Source organism: Simochromis diagramma, unplaced genomic scaffold (genome assembly GCF_900408965.1).
Source record: "Simochromis diagramma unplaced genomic scaffold, fSimDia1.1 OVJJ01000368.1, whole genome shotgun sequence".
NCBI lineage: Eukaryota > Metazoa > Chordata > Actinopteri > Cichliformes > Cichlidae > Simochromis > Simochromis diagramma.
Window position 1 is genome coordinate 5,395 of NW_024386800.1, and position 17,399 is coordinate 22,793.

Here is a 17,399-nt window from a genome sequence, read left to right on the forward strand (position 1 = left end):
TTAACCCTCCTGCCTTCTTCTAATAAACTCACACCCTTCCCCCTAGGGACCGTTTTGTGCCACGCCCCAAAAGTGCTATAAAAAGATTATATATTCATATTTTTTTTCCACTTTAAATTAGCCAATCTTTTAAAACTACTTCTCCCTGAAATATTCATATAAAGTTTTAATTATATTTCGGGGGTTTTAACCCTTTTAATCGCAGTTTAATTACATGAGCGCACCGTTTTTTTAGCCCCAAAAAACAAAAAAACTAAATATTTTCCAAAAAAAAAAATTGAAGTAATATTTGATTGTTATTATAATTAGGCCTTTAGATGGGTCAAAGATTCGCACCAACATTCGTTTTGATCCAGCATTATTTTTAATGCAGGGGCAAATTAAAAAAAAACCTCACACCCTTCCCCCTAGTGGCCGTTTTGTGCCACGCCCCAAAAGTGCTATAAAAAGATTATATATTCATATTTTTTTTCCACTTTAAATTAGCCAATCTTTTAAAACTACTTCTCCCTGAAATATTCATATAAAGTTTTAATTATATTTCGGGGGTTTTAACCCTTTTAATCGCAGTTTAATTACATGAGCGCACCGTTTTTTTAGCCCCAAAAAACAAAAAAACTAAATATTTTCCAAAAAAAAAATTGAAGTAATATTTGATTGTTATTATAATTAGGCCTTTAGATGGGTCAAAGATTCGCACCAACATTCGTTTTGATCCAGCATTATTTTTAATGCAGGGGCAAATTAAAAAAAAACCTCACACCCTTCCCCCTAGTGGCCGTTTTGTGCCACGCCCCAAAAGTGCTATAAAAAGATTATATATTCATATTTTTTTTCCACTTTAAATTAGCCAATCTTTTAAAACTACTTCTCCCTGAAATATTCATATAAAGTTTTAATTATATTTCGGGGGTTTTAACCCTTTTAATCGCAGTTTAATTACATGAGCGCACCGTTTTTTTAGCCCGAAAAAACAAAAAAACTAAATATTTTCCAAAAAAAACATTTGAAGTAATATTTGATTGTTATTATAATTAGGCCTTTAGATGGGTCAAAGATTCGCACCAACATTCGTTTTGATCCAGCATTATTTTTAATGCAGGGGCAAATTAAAAAAAAACCTCACACCCTTCCCGCTAGTGGCCGTTTTGTGCCACGCCCCAAAAGTGCTATAAAAAGATTATATATTCATATTTTTTTCCACTTTAAATTAGCCAATCTTTTAAAACTACTTCTCCCTGAAATATTCATATAAAGTTTTAATTATATTTCGGGGGTTTTAATGCTTTAAATCCCAGTTTCTTTACATGAACGCACCGTTTTTAGCCGAAAAAAATAAAAACTTAAATATTTTCCATAAAATACATTTGAAGTAATATTTGATTATTGTTATAATTAGGCCTTTAGATGGGTCAAAGATTGGCTCCAACATTCGTTTTGATCCAGCATTATTTCTTTGCAGAACCATAGTAAATTATAATAAAACGGTATACTATGTTTTTAGTTTTCACATACTAAGTGCTTATTACCTCGTTGTTTTCTAAAATAAAATTACAAAAATATGTTAATAACAAATACAAGATCACTTTGAACCAGAAAAACATTTATTTGAGAAGGATGAACATGAACAGTTATGTTGGGAATCGAGGAAGAATATGATTTCCGCAGCCTCCAGAGCGGTCTGCCTGGAGCGGTCTGCCTCCAGCTGGCAGCCTCCAGCCGGCTGCTTCCAGCGGGCTGCAGCGGTGGTCCCGGTGTCGCTCCGCGGTGACTGTTCCGGGCCAATTTGTTTCCCCAGTGTCGGGAGCACAGGCTGGGATCTAAATCACGCACAAACAGTATTCCACAATTTTTATTTTTAGTTACAAACACTTCTTTTTATGACGTTTTACGCCTGAAACGTTGGAGGGCTTAGTTCTTTATACAGAAAAGTTACAGCAGAATATAAATAATTATCAGGCAAAATAGCCTTCGTTTATTACAATAATTCCGTCCGAACGTGAGAATAGTCAACATAAAATGTTTTCTTACCCTCAAATCGAATAATAAACAAACCAACAACAGATAACTCGCTGCGTCACGATGACGCGTCACGATGACGCAAGTTCTTTGTTTGGTCCACATGTCACCACATGTTCGATGCAAGAGCAATAAATCTGTAGTTTTCTTTTCTAACACTCAACTTGCACGGTACTGCAACAATAGAAGTTGTTCATAAAACCAGAACAAAGCATAACTCGCTCATATCGCATCACATCGTGTTGTCATGTTTTGTAGCGGTAGCGGAAGCTACCCGGACAGTAGCTACCGCTACATGACCGTGTCTGATCCCACGGGCAATCTATCGTTTTCTTTTGTAAGCCTCTTTGCCTTGCCACCCAAACTGAGTGGCAATGTAACCATACTAATTTTTAAAATAACGAAAACATGAGTATTTCCCCGCATTATCCCGATGCAGGGGGGAAGAGCGTATTTTGCCATCCGCCAGGAGCTAACGGCTCTAAGCTGATAGCGTCGCCAACGCGATCGCGGATCATTGTCTGCGAGTGACCAAAATACTTTAAAATATCGCCCTGTTACTGTTTCATCCATCTCCTTTTCGCTCCCAATGTTATAATGAGTGGCAAAGGTGCCTTTTTTACCGTTAAATTTGCGTGCCAGTGTGCCATACGCGCTGCGGTACGAGCCCTCCCGTCGTCCAAAATAACTACTTCCGGGGTACAGCTGGATTTCCCAAACACAGGTTATGATTTTTTTTGTCATAATAAAGTTAATTTGGCTTTGGTTCCAGCTTTTATATTTATTGTTTTTGTATTGCATATTGGCCTAATAGAAAAGACGGGTAAAAAAAGGTGTGCGTGTGTGTGCGCGCGTGTGTGTGTGCGTGTGTGTATTTATTTTTTCTTTTTTTAGGCATAAAAACCTTTATTTTATTTTTTTACACATACACGCGATTGTCTAAGACTGTTAGTGACACAGAATTGGCATTTATTCAGCAGAAAGTCTATGGAATAAATACGGAAATTTACTCCATTTCCTTCACTTGCCCAAAAGTGAAAAAAGGGCGCCACCTGGTGGACAAATATAAAAATTACAATTTGAAGGCCCCGAGTCTACATTGACATCCAAACCAAAAAAAATAAATAAAATCATATAATAATAATTCTGGGATGAAAAATAGCGTTTATAATGGAAGTCAATGGGGCACAAAACGGTCCCCAGGGTTTGAGGTGTGGGGATTTTTGCTGCTCAGCCATTTTAGGCTGATTTAAGAAATTCACACTGAAATATTAAAATTGACAGAAAAAAACAATCCTTTGGCAAATTTGGTTATATTCCACTGAACACAGTGGAAATGGCATGCATTTAAAACATGAAAGTGGCACAAAAAGGTTCCAAGAAAGCAGGAGGGGTTTTAAGCACTAATGTTCATCAGTGTGACAATGATGCTCTATATGTGAACACAGATATTATTAAACTGATAGAAACACTGACACTGTCAGCAGAGAGATACTGACTGATGACAGCTTACTGCCCTCAGGTGGTCACAGTGAGGAACTGCATGATATTAAACCAGTGACAGGTGCCGTCCTTAATGAAGAGCATTTCCTATATATATATATATATATATATACACATATATATACACACATATATATACACATATATATATACACATACACAAGCAGCTGGATAGCGTAGTGGTTAGACTACACGCCTTTGGAACAGAGGATCGCAAGTTCGATTCCTGCCTGGGGCGTCTGTATCCAGTAAGGGTCCTAAGGCTAGACCCCCTATGCTAAGCAAGCCTACCGCAGACATGAGCGAGACAGATAAATATGAAGGCATGCCGGCTCGGACGTCGCCCGGATCAACAAGGTCCGCGTCAGGTGTTGAGGAACCAGGGCACCCTGACGAAAAGTGGGCTACTGGAACAAGAAGGCATCGGTGGGCAAGAGACGAAAACAGGGCGTTGTTGGAATGCTACTACGCAAGTAACCCCGGCGGAAGGGGCTACATGAATAGGATGAGGGACCTATGGATTCTTCGATACCCAACATCCACAATGACGGCGAAACAACTAGTAGCTCAGTGTTCCAACATTCGAAAGAATGGACTGCTCTCACAGCTAGAGATTGACGAGGTACAACACAAATGCTACGGCAAGGAGGAGTCAGGACGCCAGGTCAGGGGGGAGATATCATCACCCCCACTCGGGATTGGGTACATAGCCCCAAGTGCGATAGGAGGATTGTTGAGTGCGAGAGGAACTGACCTGAAAAATAGGATAATGGCCAAGCTTGAAACCTGGATCCCCCGTAGCCGGTTACCAAGATTACGTGAAGTACCCTCAGAAGGTCTGCTAGATGATGTTAATGCAGCACTACGGACAATACCTACAGCCACAATTACCGACACTAACAAGCTGATCTACAATACGGCAGAAGTGATCAGTGAGATGCTTGGCTACAAGTTGAACAGCAAAAAGGGGCAGTACCCTCCATGGAGAAGGAGGCTAGAGGGCAAGATCAAAGTAGCACGGAGGGAGGTTAGCCAACTAACGGAGTTGCAGAAAGGTGTGACAAAGAAGGTGCATAAGAAATACAGCAAGCTGTCCATACCTGAGGCCTTGGAAACTGCCAAGCAAAGACTCACAGCCTTGGCCAGCCGCTTGAGGAGGTACACCAGAGAGATAGAAGGCAGGAGAATAAACCAGCTGTTCTCCACAGAACCAGCAAAGGTGTACTCTCAGTGGCAAGGGAACAATAATAATAAGAGAACAGCACCACCAAGGCTGGAGACGGAGCAATACTGGAAGAGCATATGAGAGAAGGACGCAATGCTCAGTGGCTAGTGGATCTGAGGGCAGACCACAGCGACCTCCCTGAACAGGGTCCAGTAACCATCACAGTGGCAGATATCCAAGAAAGGGTCTCCAGTATGAAGAGTTGGACAGCACCAGGGCCCGACATGGTTCACGCCTACTGGCTGAAGAAGCTGACTGCACTCCACGAGCGTCTGGCAGCACAAATGAACCAGCTGCTAGTTAACGAGAGACACCCGGAATGGCTAACCGAAGGTCGGACGGTCCTGATCCCCAAGGACCCCAAGAAAGGACCAGTCCCCTCCAACTACCGACCAATAACCTGCCTCAGTACTACATGGAAGCTCCTGTCAGGCATCATATCGGCTAAGATGAACAGGCACATGGGTCAATACATGAGCGGGACACAGAAAGGAATTGGCAAGAATACCAGAGGCGCAAAACACCAGCTACTGGTAGACAGAACAGTCAGCCGAGACTGCAAGACTAGACTGACCAACCTGTGCACTGCCTGGATTGATTACAAGAAGGCCTATGACTCAATGCCCCACAGCTGGATACTGGAATGCCTAGAATTGTACAAGATCAATGGGACCCTAAGAGCCTTCATCAGGAACTCAATGGGGATGTGGCGTACAACACTAGAGGCCAACTCCAAGCCCATAGCACAAGTCACCATCAAGTGCGGGATCTACCAAGGAGATGCTCTGTCCCCACTGCTGTTCTGCATAGGCCTGAACCCCCTCAGTGAGATCATTAACAAGACTGGCTACGGATACCGACTACAGAACGGAGCAGTTGTCAGCCACCTCCTGTACATGGATGACATCAAGCTGTATGCCAAGAGTGAACGAGACATTGATTCACTGATCCACACTACCAGGCTATACAGCAATGACATTGGAATGTCGTTCGGACTGGAGAAGTGTAGTCGGATGGTAACAAAGAGAGGGAAGGTAGTCAGAACTGAGGGGATTGAACTACCAGAAGGCAACATTGCAGACATAGAGGACAGTTACAAGTACCTGGGGATCCCGCAGGCAAATGGGAACCATGAAGAGGCCGCTAGAAAGGCTGCAACCAACAAGTACCTGCAGAGGGTCAGGCAAGTCCTGAGGAGTCAGCTGAATGGTAAGAACAAGATCCGGGCCATCAACACCTACGCCCTGCCCGTGATCAGGTACCCTGCTGGGGTAATAGGCTGGCCAAAGGAGGAGATAGAAGCCACTGACATAAAGACAAGAAAGCTCCTTACCATGCATGGAGGGTTTCACCCCAAGTCCAGCACCCTGAGGCTGTACGCTAAGCGGAAGGAAGGGGGCCGGGGACTGGTGAGTGTCAGCACCACAGTCCAGGATGAGACAACGAACATCCAAGAATACATTGGGAAGATGGCCCCAACTGACCGAGTGCTCAGTGAATACCTCAGGCAGCAGAAACCCAAGAAAGAGGAGGGAGACGAGGAACCGTCATGGAAGGACAGGCCCCTGCACGGTATGTACCACCGGCAGATAGAGGAGGTGGCTGATATCCAGAAATCCTACCAGTGGCTGGACAAAGCTGGACTGAAAGACAGCACAGAGGCACTAATCATGGCAGCACAAGAACAAGCTCTGAGTACAAGAGCCATAGAGGCTGGGGTCTATCACACCAGGCAAGACCCCAGGTGCAGGCTGTGTAAAGATGCCCCAGAGACAATCCAGCACATAACAGCAGGGTGCAAGATGCTAGCAGGCAAGGCATACATGGAACGCCATAACCAAGTGGCCGGCATAGTGTACAGGAACATCTGTGCCGAGTATAACCTGGAAGTCCCGAGGTCAAAATGGGAGATGCCCCCAAGGGTGGTGGAGAATGACCGAGCTAAGATCCTGTGGGACTTCCAAATACAGACGGACAAAATGGTGGTGGCTAACCAACCGGACATAGTGGTGGTAGACAAACAGAAGAAGACGGCCGTAGTGATCGATGTAGCGGTTCCGAATGACAGCAATATCAGGAAGAAGGAACACGAGAAGCTGGAGAAATACCAAGGGCTCAGAGAAGAGCTCGAGAGGATGTGGAGGGTGAAGGTAACGGTGGTCCCCGTGGTAATCGGAGCACTAGGTGCGGTGACTCCCAAGCTAGGCGAGTGGCTCCAGCAGATCCCGGGAACAACATCGGAGATCTCTGTCCAGAAGAGCGCAGTCCTGGGAACAGCTAAGATACTGCGCAGGACCCTCAAGCTCCCAGGCCTCTGGTAGAGGACCCGAGCTTGAAGGATAAACCGCCCGCAGGGGCGTGCTGGGTGTTTTTTTTTTTTTATATATATATAGCTAAGATACTGCGCAGGACCCTCAAACTCCCAGGCCTCTGGTAGAGGACCCGAGCTTGAAGGATAAACCGCCCGCAGGGGCGTGCTGGGTGTTTTTATATATATATATATATATATATATATATATATATATATATATATATCTGAACAAAGAGCAATAAGAATCCTGCCATAAACAGGAGGGTTAGGAGAGGTGTGCTCACATGTGGCTGTCTTACTCTACGCCCTTCTGACAGCGCTAAATAAATGCTGATTAGTGCATCCGATAGCAAAGCTACTATCTGGCATTTTGGTTCAGTTAAACTCAAAGGCATTCAAAGGATGGCTGGAAGGCAACGGACCACAGTTGTGCTTTCGGGGTTAAGGTGGGCGTGTCCTAATAGCTCTTTGTTTTTGAGGCCACAACCCAAAGACCAGCATCCCCACAGTGAAGCACGGTGGTGCCAGTAGTTCTGACATCACATTAAAACCATGGATATCAATGAGTCTGAGGGTGGGGGTGGGTTGGACACAATATTTGGGGAGTAGTGGGGAGTGATAGAGATGGATCAGACTTGGTGCAGATGAAGTGGTTTTGCTGACACTGACCAATCATTTCCAATCAGGCCACAGGTCATAATGAGCCAAGCTGTTCAGAAATCATAAAGGCACGTGGTGAAACGATTTATTATGTGTGAATTTAAGACATGAACATGTCAAACTTTGTGCTGCTTTAATAAGAATGCAGACAGACACACACTCACAGAGAAATGTTGCATCAGTGAGGGGCAGATTTGATGGCTGATGGGCCGGGTGGCACCCCCAGGTTTGTGTGTGCGCTGAGCAGCCCGGCGTAAAACAGAGCCATGTTTGGACTCAGTGTGAGAGATATCACAGACAAACACTGAACTATCACCAGTCCTGATTGAGTCTTTGTGTTGCTTTTTGTGTGCACAGTCCATCAATGGCCATTACTAGCAGTTATCAGCCCCATAACTGTGGCTCAGATTGGCCCTCCTGCACCTGCTAGCAGGCTCAGTAGGTCGTTATCACCAATCGGTGAGCCGGATCGCTGTGTCGCTGTTGCAGGGACGACGATGAATCCAGATCCAGTACAGACAGACTCCAGTTCACTTCACACTGAGACTGGCGCATAGCAGCTAACTACTGAAAAATGTCTATTTAATCAGTTTGAATATGATTTCCTCATGAACAGAAACAGATTTCATAATGAAAAGACTCTTTTGCCACGAGCATCATCTGTATGATGGAAGTTGAGCCTGGAAATAGTTTTTTCCTAGTATATTACTTTAGCTGACGCTAACTTCAAAGCACACTATGAGAGCGTTAATAAAGTTACTAATGTTCAGTTACACTTTACTAGGTCACATCTGTGACACACGTCACTTAAATAAAGAAGGAAATATTGGCTCTGTTTTATCTGCTGGGCCCAAAAGTGACTCCCCATATTTAAACTGCTATGAATAACTTGTTGGTCTATAATATGTGAAACATGTGTCAAATGTCTCCATCATGAAAGATATCAGGTCATCTTGAGCCACAAAAACATTCCTAATGTGAGGTAGAAGCTGGAATCAGTTTGTTGCAGAGGGACGTTTATATATCTGATATTTATCCAGTTAAAAGTCACATTGAAATTCAAAAATGTTTTTTCAAGAGTCGTCTGTCCAAGAGGAGGAGAAACTGCCAAAAATATAACAATAGTTATTTAAGGCTATTATCAATGTCCAAAAGGGAGCAGATTGGTTATAATGCAGCTGCTTCAGAGGAATAAAGATACTTGAACAACTATTTTTATTTTATTATTTTATTTTATGTTTATTTACATTCACTTTAGACTCACACAAGAAATAACTAAACTAGCTGTGTTTGATTGACTCCTTTGACTATTTGAAAGGTCAGTGTGTGTCTGTACACAGACTGTTGTGTTGTACTATTATTCAGTTGTGCTGAGGAGGCAGGTGAAACAGGTGGAGCTATTGTAATGCTGGCAGAGGGTGTGTCTTAGTAACTCTGTGAGGCAGAACTGGATCCAACATTGTGGATGTGTTGATGTTGGAGCCATTAGATTCTCTGGCCACACTGTAGGATTTCCCTTTGATTCACTGTGGGGGCATTTTGGAGTCTGTCAATGAAACGCTTCATATTTGTGTTTGACACCAGTTTATAGAAACAGAGAAATGTGTCATGCTTTTGTTCGGCCTCCACAAATACACACATTTGTTCATTGGTTGGACTTTTTGTAAGGAGACACATTGAAAACCATGTTAATAAGATCTTGTTGTTTCCTGTGGCTCCGACACAGAGAGTGGACTTCAGACAAAAACCGTGGAAGAGATTTTAGAGGCCGTGTGTGGCAACAGGAAGTCTCTGTGTGTTTGCTGATCTTACATGTGGAAAACAACACGTGATGTTTGTGGAGTTCTACAATGATCATTGTTCTCACAGCATTTTGAGTGGGAACAGTTCAAACTGAGAGTAGTGGGAGTTATTTACTGATTGAAACAAGCTGAATGTTTCTGTGACGATGAAGATCAGCAGCTCAGCTGATCAATGAACTGACATCTATCAGTCGTTTCATGAGATGAAGTCATCAGCAGACATTTGTTCTGACTGTGTGATGAATGTCAGAACGTCAGGGCTCTGCTTTAGTCACTGCTTGATGATCATTGGCTCATTGTTGAATCCAGGGGCCCAGTCTGACCTCTGACCCTTTGCTGCAGGTCTTCTGTGTTATCTCCACTTTCATGTCTGATCTTCTGCTGTATCGTCCAAAATAAACATCTGGATCATTTCCAACACTTCAGCAGATCTTTAGTTTGGGCAGTGCAGCACAAAATAACACATATTGTACTATACTGCCCACTTCCTGATCTTAGTGGGTCTGTGTGTGAGGTTGGTGAAGGAAACACATGTTTACTGAGTGAATCGCTGCCATTAGGAACTAGTTTTTATATCACAGCCTGGAAATCACACAGGACCATTTCTGCAAGTGAAAAGTCGTCATTGGAGGAAACTAATTGTATAGTTTGTGCGACTGTTGTTTGTAAATGAAGAATTGTCCCAACTACATGTGCTGCTGACCTTTTCTTTAGGTGCACAGAGGAGTCTGTGGAAACATCCAGAACTGAGGCAGTGCTACAGATGCTTCAAATAAAGTGGTGTATTATCCATGTTTTCTATGGATCACATCCAGTATCCTGATCTAACGAGCCCCCTTTGTGTGGATTTTAGAGCTTCTTACTTTTGCTGCGTCTGCGTCTCATTTCAAGCACAAGAGCAAGAAGTGGATGAAGAAATGGGGCGAGTGGGGTCAGTGTGGTGCATGTCAGCTGTGCTCACACATGCTTTCACAAAGAACATGTGTGTTCATCGGCAGCATTAAGGTGCACGTTAGTCTTCATAATAATAAAGTATTCTGACTTTATTCTTCTGAATCCTCACAGTCATGTTGCAGCTCTGCTTTGCTTTAAGAAAATGTTCTACCAGGATGTTACTTTCCTAAACGTGTTCTCCAAATGTTCCAAAGACTTTGTTCTAAGTAGTTCTACATGATGAAACATCCACACTGAGTTTAAGAAGGACACACAAACACCATCTGTCCTTTCATCATGTGTACAAACGTGTTCAGATGTCAAATGTACCGTGAATGGATGCAAATGTGGATCGTTCCAATAACATGAGACAGTTTTGTGAGTGGATCACAGTTTGAAGTTCATTGAAACCTATAAGAAAATGTTATTCCAAACCAACTTTATCCAACAGGAAGAACCATCAGAGGAACAGGAAACATTCAAACATGTTTACTGTGTGGGATTATAATATTATTTTATGCCATGTTAGACCCCTAATTAAAGATTGTGAATTATTATGTAGTTTTAGTTTGCATTATTCTCCTGAATTAGAAGAAGGTGATAACTATTACATTTGTTAAACTGATTTGCATTACATTAGACTGCTGATTTATTGTGAATGAATGATATTGTTTTATGATGCATTGTACTGCTGAGTTATAAGAAATACTGTTCGCAGAAAGTCATCGCCTTATTTGTCTGATTAGAAGAGAACAGAATATACTGGAGAGGTTTTCTGCCCCATCTCAGCAGGAGCAGATAAACAGGGAGCCAAGGTCGTAGCTTAGGCGCCGTGTGAGAGAAAGCATGTGAATGTTTAGGCTTTTATGATAAGGTGGGGGCACCAGAGGTTATAAGAGTTTGATCCATGCTCCACCATTTTGAGATCTGATGCGAAAAGCGAAAAGATTAAGGAAATCCAAACCTACAAAAATGAGTTTCCAGCTGTCATTTAAAACAAATAACAGAGTCAGCCGACCTGATTGACTGAGGAAAGCTGTTCCACGCTGCTCTGGGCTCTCGGCAGATGCATCTTTCACGCTCTCCCTTATCTTTGCTGCTTGGCTTCAGTGTCCTTGTCTAGTCTCGTCTAACTCTAACCCTCAGAGAGTCTCTCAGTCTTGTTCTCTAAAACCTAAATAACTATGGATTTGATCAACTGGTCCCTTAACGAAATTGACACCCTATTCTTGATGAGAAGCCTGGGCTAGGGAGAGCCCAATTGTCCTGCAGAGATGTTTAGACAGAGAGAGCGATAGAATTTTATTTCGAACATGCAAATTTAGCTGAAGTAACAAGAGAAAAGAAAAAAAGAAACAAAACTTTAAAAAAACTTAAAATCAAGTTTTCATGTATATTTCTCTGTCTACACAATGTGTGTTCGAAAAGGAGTAGGATGAAGTTTACACTTTTCCTGTTCCTACCTCCTTTTTTCAAATTTCATTACTAACAAATCCATATACAGAATTCAAAGTTATATGATCCATACATGTTTAACTATGTACAAGTCTAAACTCATATACAACACATAAACATACACACATTTGTCCTTCCTACTGGCTTGCTGGATTCCTCTCAGGTCAGGAGTATTTGGTCTTATTTGGAACAAGTTCTGAATGTAGTGGGGCAAAGATTTATTTGCTGCTTTGTACATTGTTTGTTCAGTTCTGAGGTCAACCAAATCTTTAAATTTGAGAATAGTTAATTTGATAAAAAGTGAATTTGATGGTTCTCTTGAAGTAGTTTTATTAATTATCCTTATTGCTCTTTTTTGCAGAATGTATATTGGATGGGTGTTTTATACTTGTTTCCCCACACTTCCACATAGTATGTCATGTACAGGAGTATAATAGAATAACACAGAGTTTATAGTGACGTTTGATTTAACGGTGTAGAGAATTTCCAGAGACTTTGGTATTTTGCCTTTGATATGAGTAATGTGGGGGGGATCCATGATAGTTTGTGATGTATTATCACACCAAAGAATTGTATTTCACATACTCTGTCTAATTCAGTGTTATTTGTTGTCAGTTTACTATTGGTAGAATGTGTGCAATTCCCAAATATAATGAATTTTGTTTTACTCAGGTTCAATGTTAATTTATTATGGTCAAACCAGGTCTTCAGATTATTTAATTCATTTTCTACTTCATTCAGAATTTGTTCCAAGTTACTTCCACAGCACAATAAGTTTGTATCGTCTGCAAATAATATTATTTTCAAAGACTTTGAAATTGCACATATCTCATTAATGTACGATATGAAAAGCAGCGGCCCCAAAACTGATCCTTGGGGAACCCCACACACAATGGTTTACAATTTAGATTTTATGGCATTTATTTGGATAAATTGTTTACGTTTTTTAAGGTAACTGTTAAACCATGAGCCACCCCTCTGACCCCACTCGTACATAATTTGTTGAGTAAAAGGTTGTGATAAACTGTATCAAATGCTTTTTTTAAATATAAAAAAACTCTGACTGCACATTCTTTGTTTTCAATTGCAGTTACTATATCTACTATACTATAACGATTAAGGTGTGTGTGATGGTTCTTTTGGGTCTAAATCCATACTGCTGTTCAAAATGTACATTGTATGGCTTTATCACAAAAAACAATCTATTGTAAACTATTTTTTCCAGTATCGTAGAGAACTGCGGTAGTAAAGAGGTCGGCCGATAGTTTGTGAGAAGATGTTTATCTCCAGCTTTATATATCGGATCTACCTTTGCAATTTTCATCTTATCAGGGAATAAACCACTTTGTAATGACAGATTACAAATGTAGGTAAATGGTTTCACAATACATCCAATAATATCTTTAATTAAAACCATATCAAAGCCATCACAGTCAGACATTGGTTCCTCTCGGCTTCTTAGCTTATTTTTTGTTCACAAGCATCGTATTATTGCTGCCGGATACTTGATGGTCAGTTGTGTCGTTTGCCTGGCGACTCTCGATGGAGGACATTGAACGACATCTACCAATTCGGAAGCATGATCACAGAGTTCTGGCTGATCGGAGCTGGCTCGGAGCTAGCTTATCCAAGAACAAAGAAAGCAGTTAGAGCTGTTCAAAGCCCCACAAGGCTGACTGATATGATTGAAGATGGGCAAGCTGTGAGTACTCAGACTGTGTTTATTGAACACAATATGGATGAGATCTTGGACTTCAGTAGCATCTATCGAACCAGTCAGATTCCTAGAATCTCTGGAAAACACCCAGTCCTCATACAGACACACTTCCAGAACTGCTGCAAACCTTGATTAGTTTGTTGCTGAATGTCCGCCTGCTGGTGTTGTTTTGTTTTTTTCATTGTATTCATGAGAAGAAAAGAATTCATTTTCCTCATCATATTTACATCCTGTGGGTAAACTAATACTTTCTTTTTTGTAAATTTTTGTGTCATTATAATCTTTAAAATGTAGAACTTTCACCAGCAGATGGGGCTGAAGACCTGCTGCTAAGGGTGAAGCGTGTGATCCCAGACAAAACAAAATCCGATCACTCCAGCCATCGCTGTGGGGAACGTTCCAGGTCAGATGAGCCTGAAAAAAACCTCCCAGGGTAACATCAGAATCCTGAATCCAAAACGATGAATTACAACACAGTTTGGTTTTCATGAGGCAGTTTCTCAAAAGAGAAGTAAAAAGAAGTGAAAGAGCTGCTGCTGCTATTAAAAATATATTTCATTAGTAAGAATAATTTCAACACTTGTTCATCACCCATCATTTTGAATTCAGAAGCTGTGAAGAAGTGCTGATGAAGCAGGACATGCAGAAACTCTGTAAGTGAAGGCAGTGACTCTCTGAAAGGCCGTTAAACATGACACTCTCACACATGCTCAGCAGTTTTCCTCACAGTATCCAACAGTTAGTTTCTCAGCAGACATCAAATTAATTCTCTGTGAAGCCATTTATTTCTTTAAAAGTCTGAACATTGTACACATTTCACAACAGTCAGTGTGTAAACAGCTGGAACCTGAAAGTCCATCAGGAGTTTCTTTTTCTTTAGAACATTAAAGATCTGGATGAGTTCAACTCTGATGTTTTTGTGTCCTCTGAAGAAATGAATTTAATCTGAACACAACTCGTTTCTTTAAATGTTCAGAGGTTTTGTAAAAGCTCATCATTCACTTCCTGACTCCACCAAACAGCTGCTAAGATGACAACGACACAGGTCAAGAAATGTCATCATCTCAGAGTTCCTCACCTGCTTCCGTCATGTCCATCACGAAGATCCCAGTGGAAGCTGAATGCATGAAGGTCAGTTTGTGAAGTAAAATAAAAACTGAAGGCTCTGCCTCCCATTCTACTTGTGAAGATGATGTCAGATTTTTTCAAAACCTTTAAATGTTACAGTGTTTCAATTTAGTTCAGTTTTATTTAAACAGTGCACCTCAAGGTGTTTTGAACATCACTACTGGGCAGTAATGCAACCTTGGTCTGCTCACCATCATGACCCGACGCACAGTCCTGGAGAGGAATTGCGACTCCCGATAATATCGTCCGTGGCTCTTCCCACTGCAGGAAGCAACAGTTTGATACCAGTTAAAGATGGGGAACATGAATACAAATCAAATCATTAAAAATAATATCAGACTTTCCCTCCTTCATACCAAAGTTGTCACTTTCCCTTAAGGAACCTAAAAAGAATCCAAATTGACCTGGACTGGTGGGGCAGGTGCTGGGTTCAAACTAGATAGTGGCTCAATGTAGTCTTAAGAAACTGATCAGACACAAATCTTAAAACCAGTCCTCTTGTTTAAACTTGCTTCATGGGTTTAGTAGTAATGTGGCAGCTGTGAAAGACAGCACAGAGGCACTAATCATGGCAGCACAAGAACAAGCTCTGAGCACAAGATCCATAGAGGCTGGGGTCTATCACACCAGGCAAGACCCCAGGTGCAGGCTGTGTAAAGATGCCCCTGAGACAATCCAGCACATAACAACAGGGTGCAAGATGCTAGCTGGCAGAATTATTGCGCTAGGATCCTGTGAGACTTCCAGATACAGAAGGACAAACTGGTGATGGTAACCAGCTGGACATAGTGGTGTTGGACAAGCAGAGGAAGATAGACATAGTGATGGATATAGCTATACCAAGCAGCAGACTTTATATTGTATACAAACCAGAAACCCTGGATGACCAGCCAGATCCGCACACTTCTCAAAGCCCAGGATGCTGCCTTCAGGTCGGGCGACTGAGTTCTGTACAGGTCTGCTCAAGCTGATCTGAAAGAAGCTAAGACGGACCATAAAAGTAGCATAGAGTCCCACATGTTGGCTCGCTCGGCAGTAGGCAGAACAGTGGAGCCCCTGAGGGCTAACAGCTGATCCCTGCTGTAAATAATGGGAGGTCAGACCTCCATGTGCTCTCTGGACACAGCTGCCGTAAAAATGTGATAAAAAACATGATTGATCCATAAAATTCTGAGATCCACTGTGGAGTAGTACAGTCCACAATTAAAAAAAAACAATAACAACAAAGACAATAACAACAAAGAAAGAGAAAAAATGACTCCGTCAGGTCGGAGCTGCTGATACTGGCTGCCAGCTCGGAGCGGCGCTGGAAGTAGAAGTACTGAGCATCTCCCTCATGGTCAGCATTGGCAGTGAAAACAGGTATTTTTTTTTACAGATATTCAGATAAAAAACAAACAAACAAAAAAAACATTTCAGATTAATATCTCTGAGAAATCAAACTTCACCTTCATTTTTCATTGATATATTTAATCCATATGTAGCTACTGACAGTCCACACAGTGCTCAAATGTGTTTTTATTCATTAATATACAACAGATTATTTTTTTGAAATTCATGTTTAGCTCAGTTGATCATCATGTGAATGCAGAGAAGCAGGAAAGGAGGAGGGCTGAAACTGCACGTCAGAGATGATTTCACAATTGTACTGATGCTGTTGTGTGTATAAAGAACGATCAGCAGCTTTCAGCCAGCCAAACGCTGTCTATACACACGTAAGTATACAACTGCTCACACAGCATCTGTTTGCTCTTTACGTTCCTTTAAATTTGGCAAAAAATTACCCTTTTTTACCCATCTTGAGGTAATCAATTAAAAGTCATTTCTCGGTCCAGCATGTTGTACAGTGCGTTCCCAGGCAAGTTTTATGGGGAGGCAGAGAGCATAAAATCTTTATGAGTAGTTCAACTTACAGGTACCTTAATGTGTTTGTGGTTTAAGGAGGAAGAGATGGAGACTATGAAGACTCTGCTGAAGGTTTATCTGCTGCTGCTGATCGGACCTCCCTTCACTCTGGTAACGCTTCATATTCTCTTTTGTGTCCAGTCTGTGTGAAAATGTGCTCTCTGCTGCTTCTCAGTTTTTCACACATTTATTTCATCGTGTGGGGTCAAACTTACTTTTTAGCATAAAATACAAAAACATTCAGAACAATTCAAGTTTAATTAGCTATACATTTTTAAAAAAAACAACAACAACGATCCGTTTAGTAGCAAAATCATGTCATTTTATTATATCTCAGAAAAAACCGTAAATGTAGACAAAGTAGTAATGCTACAGCAGTTTCAGCTGCCATGCACCTTCCTGATTTCAAACTTTTAAAACAGTTTTTAAATCTTTCTGTTTACTCATTAATCTTTTACCTTTGATGCAGGAACAAACAGTGGGCAAGTACATCACCGAGCTCCAGGTGTCTCTGGATGAAGCTGAAGAGGCGTATCTTAGCTGTCAAGGTTTCAGCAAAATCGATGTTGATCTGAACAAAGGAGCTGAAGGAAAATACATCTACCTTTGGTACAAAACAGGCAGCAGCTCACCAATCACCAGGATTCAGCTTACATTCAATGATGGCATGAGCAGGGGTCTGATCACTGCAGGTTACCAGAAGATTAACAAGAACCTCAATGCCGGAACAAGCGGAGACAA

The 17,399-nt window shown here is 41.6% G+C and overlaps 1 long non-coding RNA gene across 1 annotated transcript; it reads right to left on the minus strand.

The window, feature by feature from the left end:
* LOC120729366 lies at positions 1 to 3,418 on the minus strand. Its single transcript, XR_005694918.1, has 2 exons — positions 2,643 to 3,418; positions 1 to 1,820 (listed from the first exon to the last, which is right to left on the minus strand). It is a non-coding gene; the product is annotated as an uncharacterized LOC120729366 (long non-coding RNA).
* Positions 3,419 to 17,399: the final 13,981 nt, after the last annotated feature.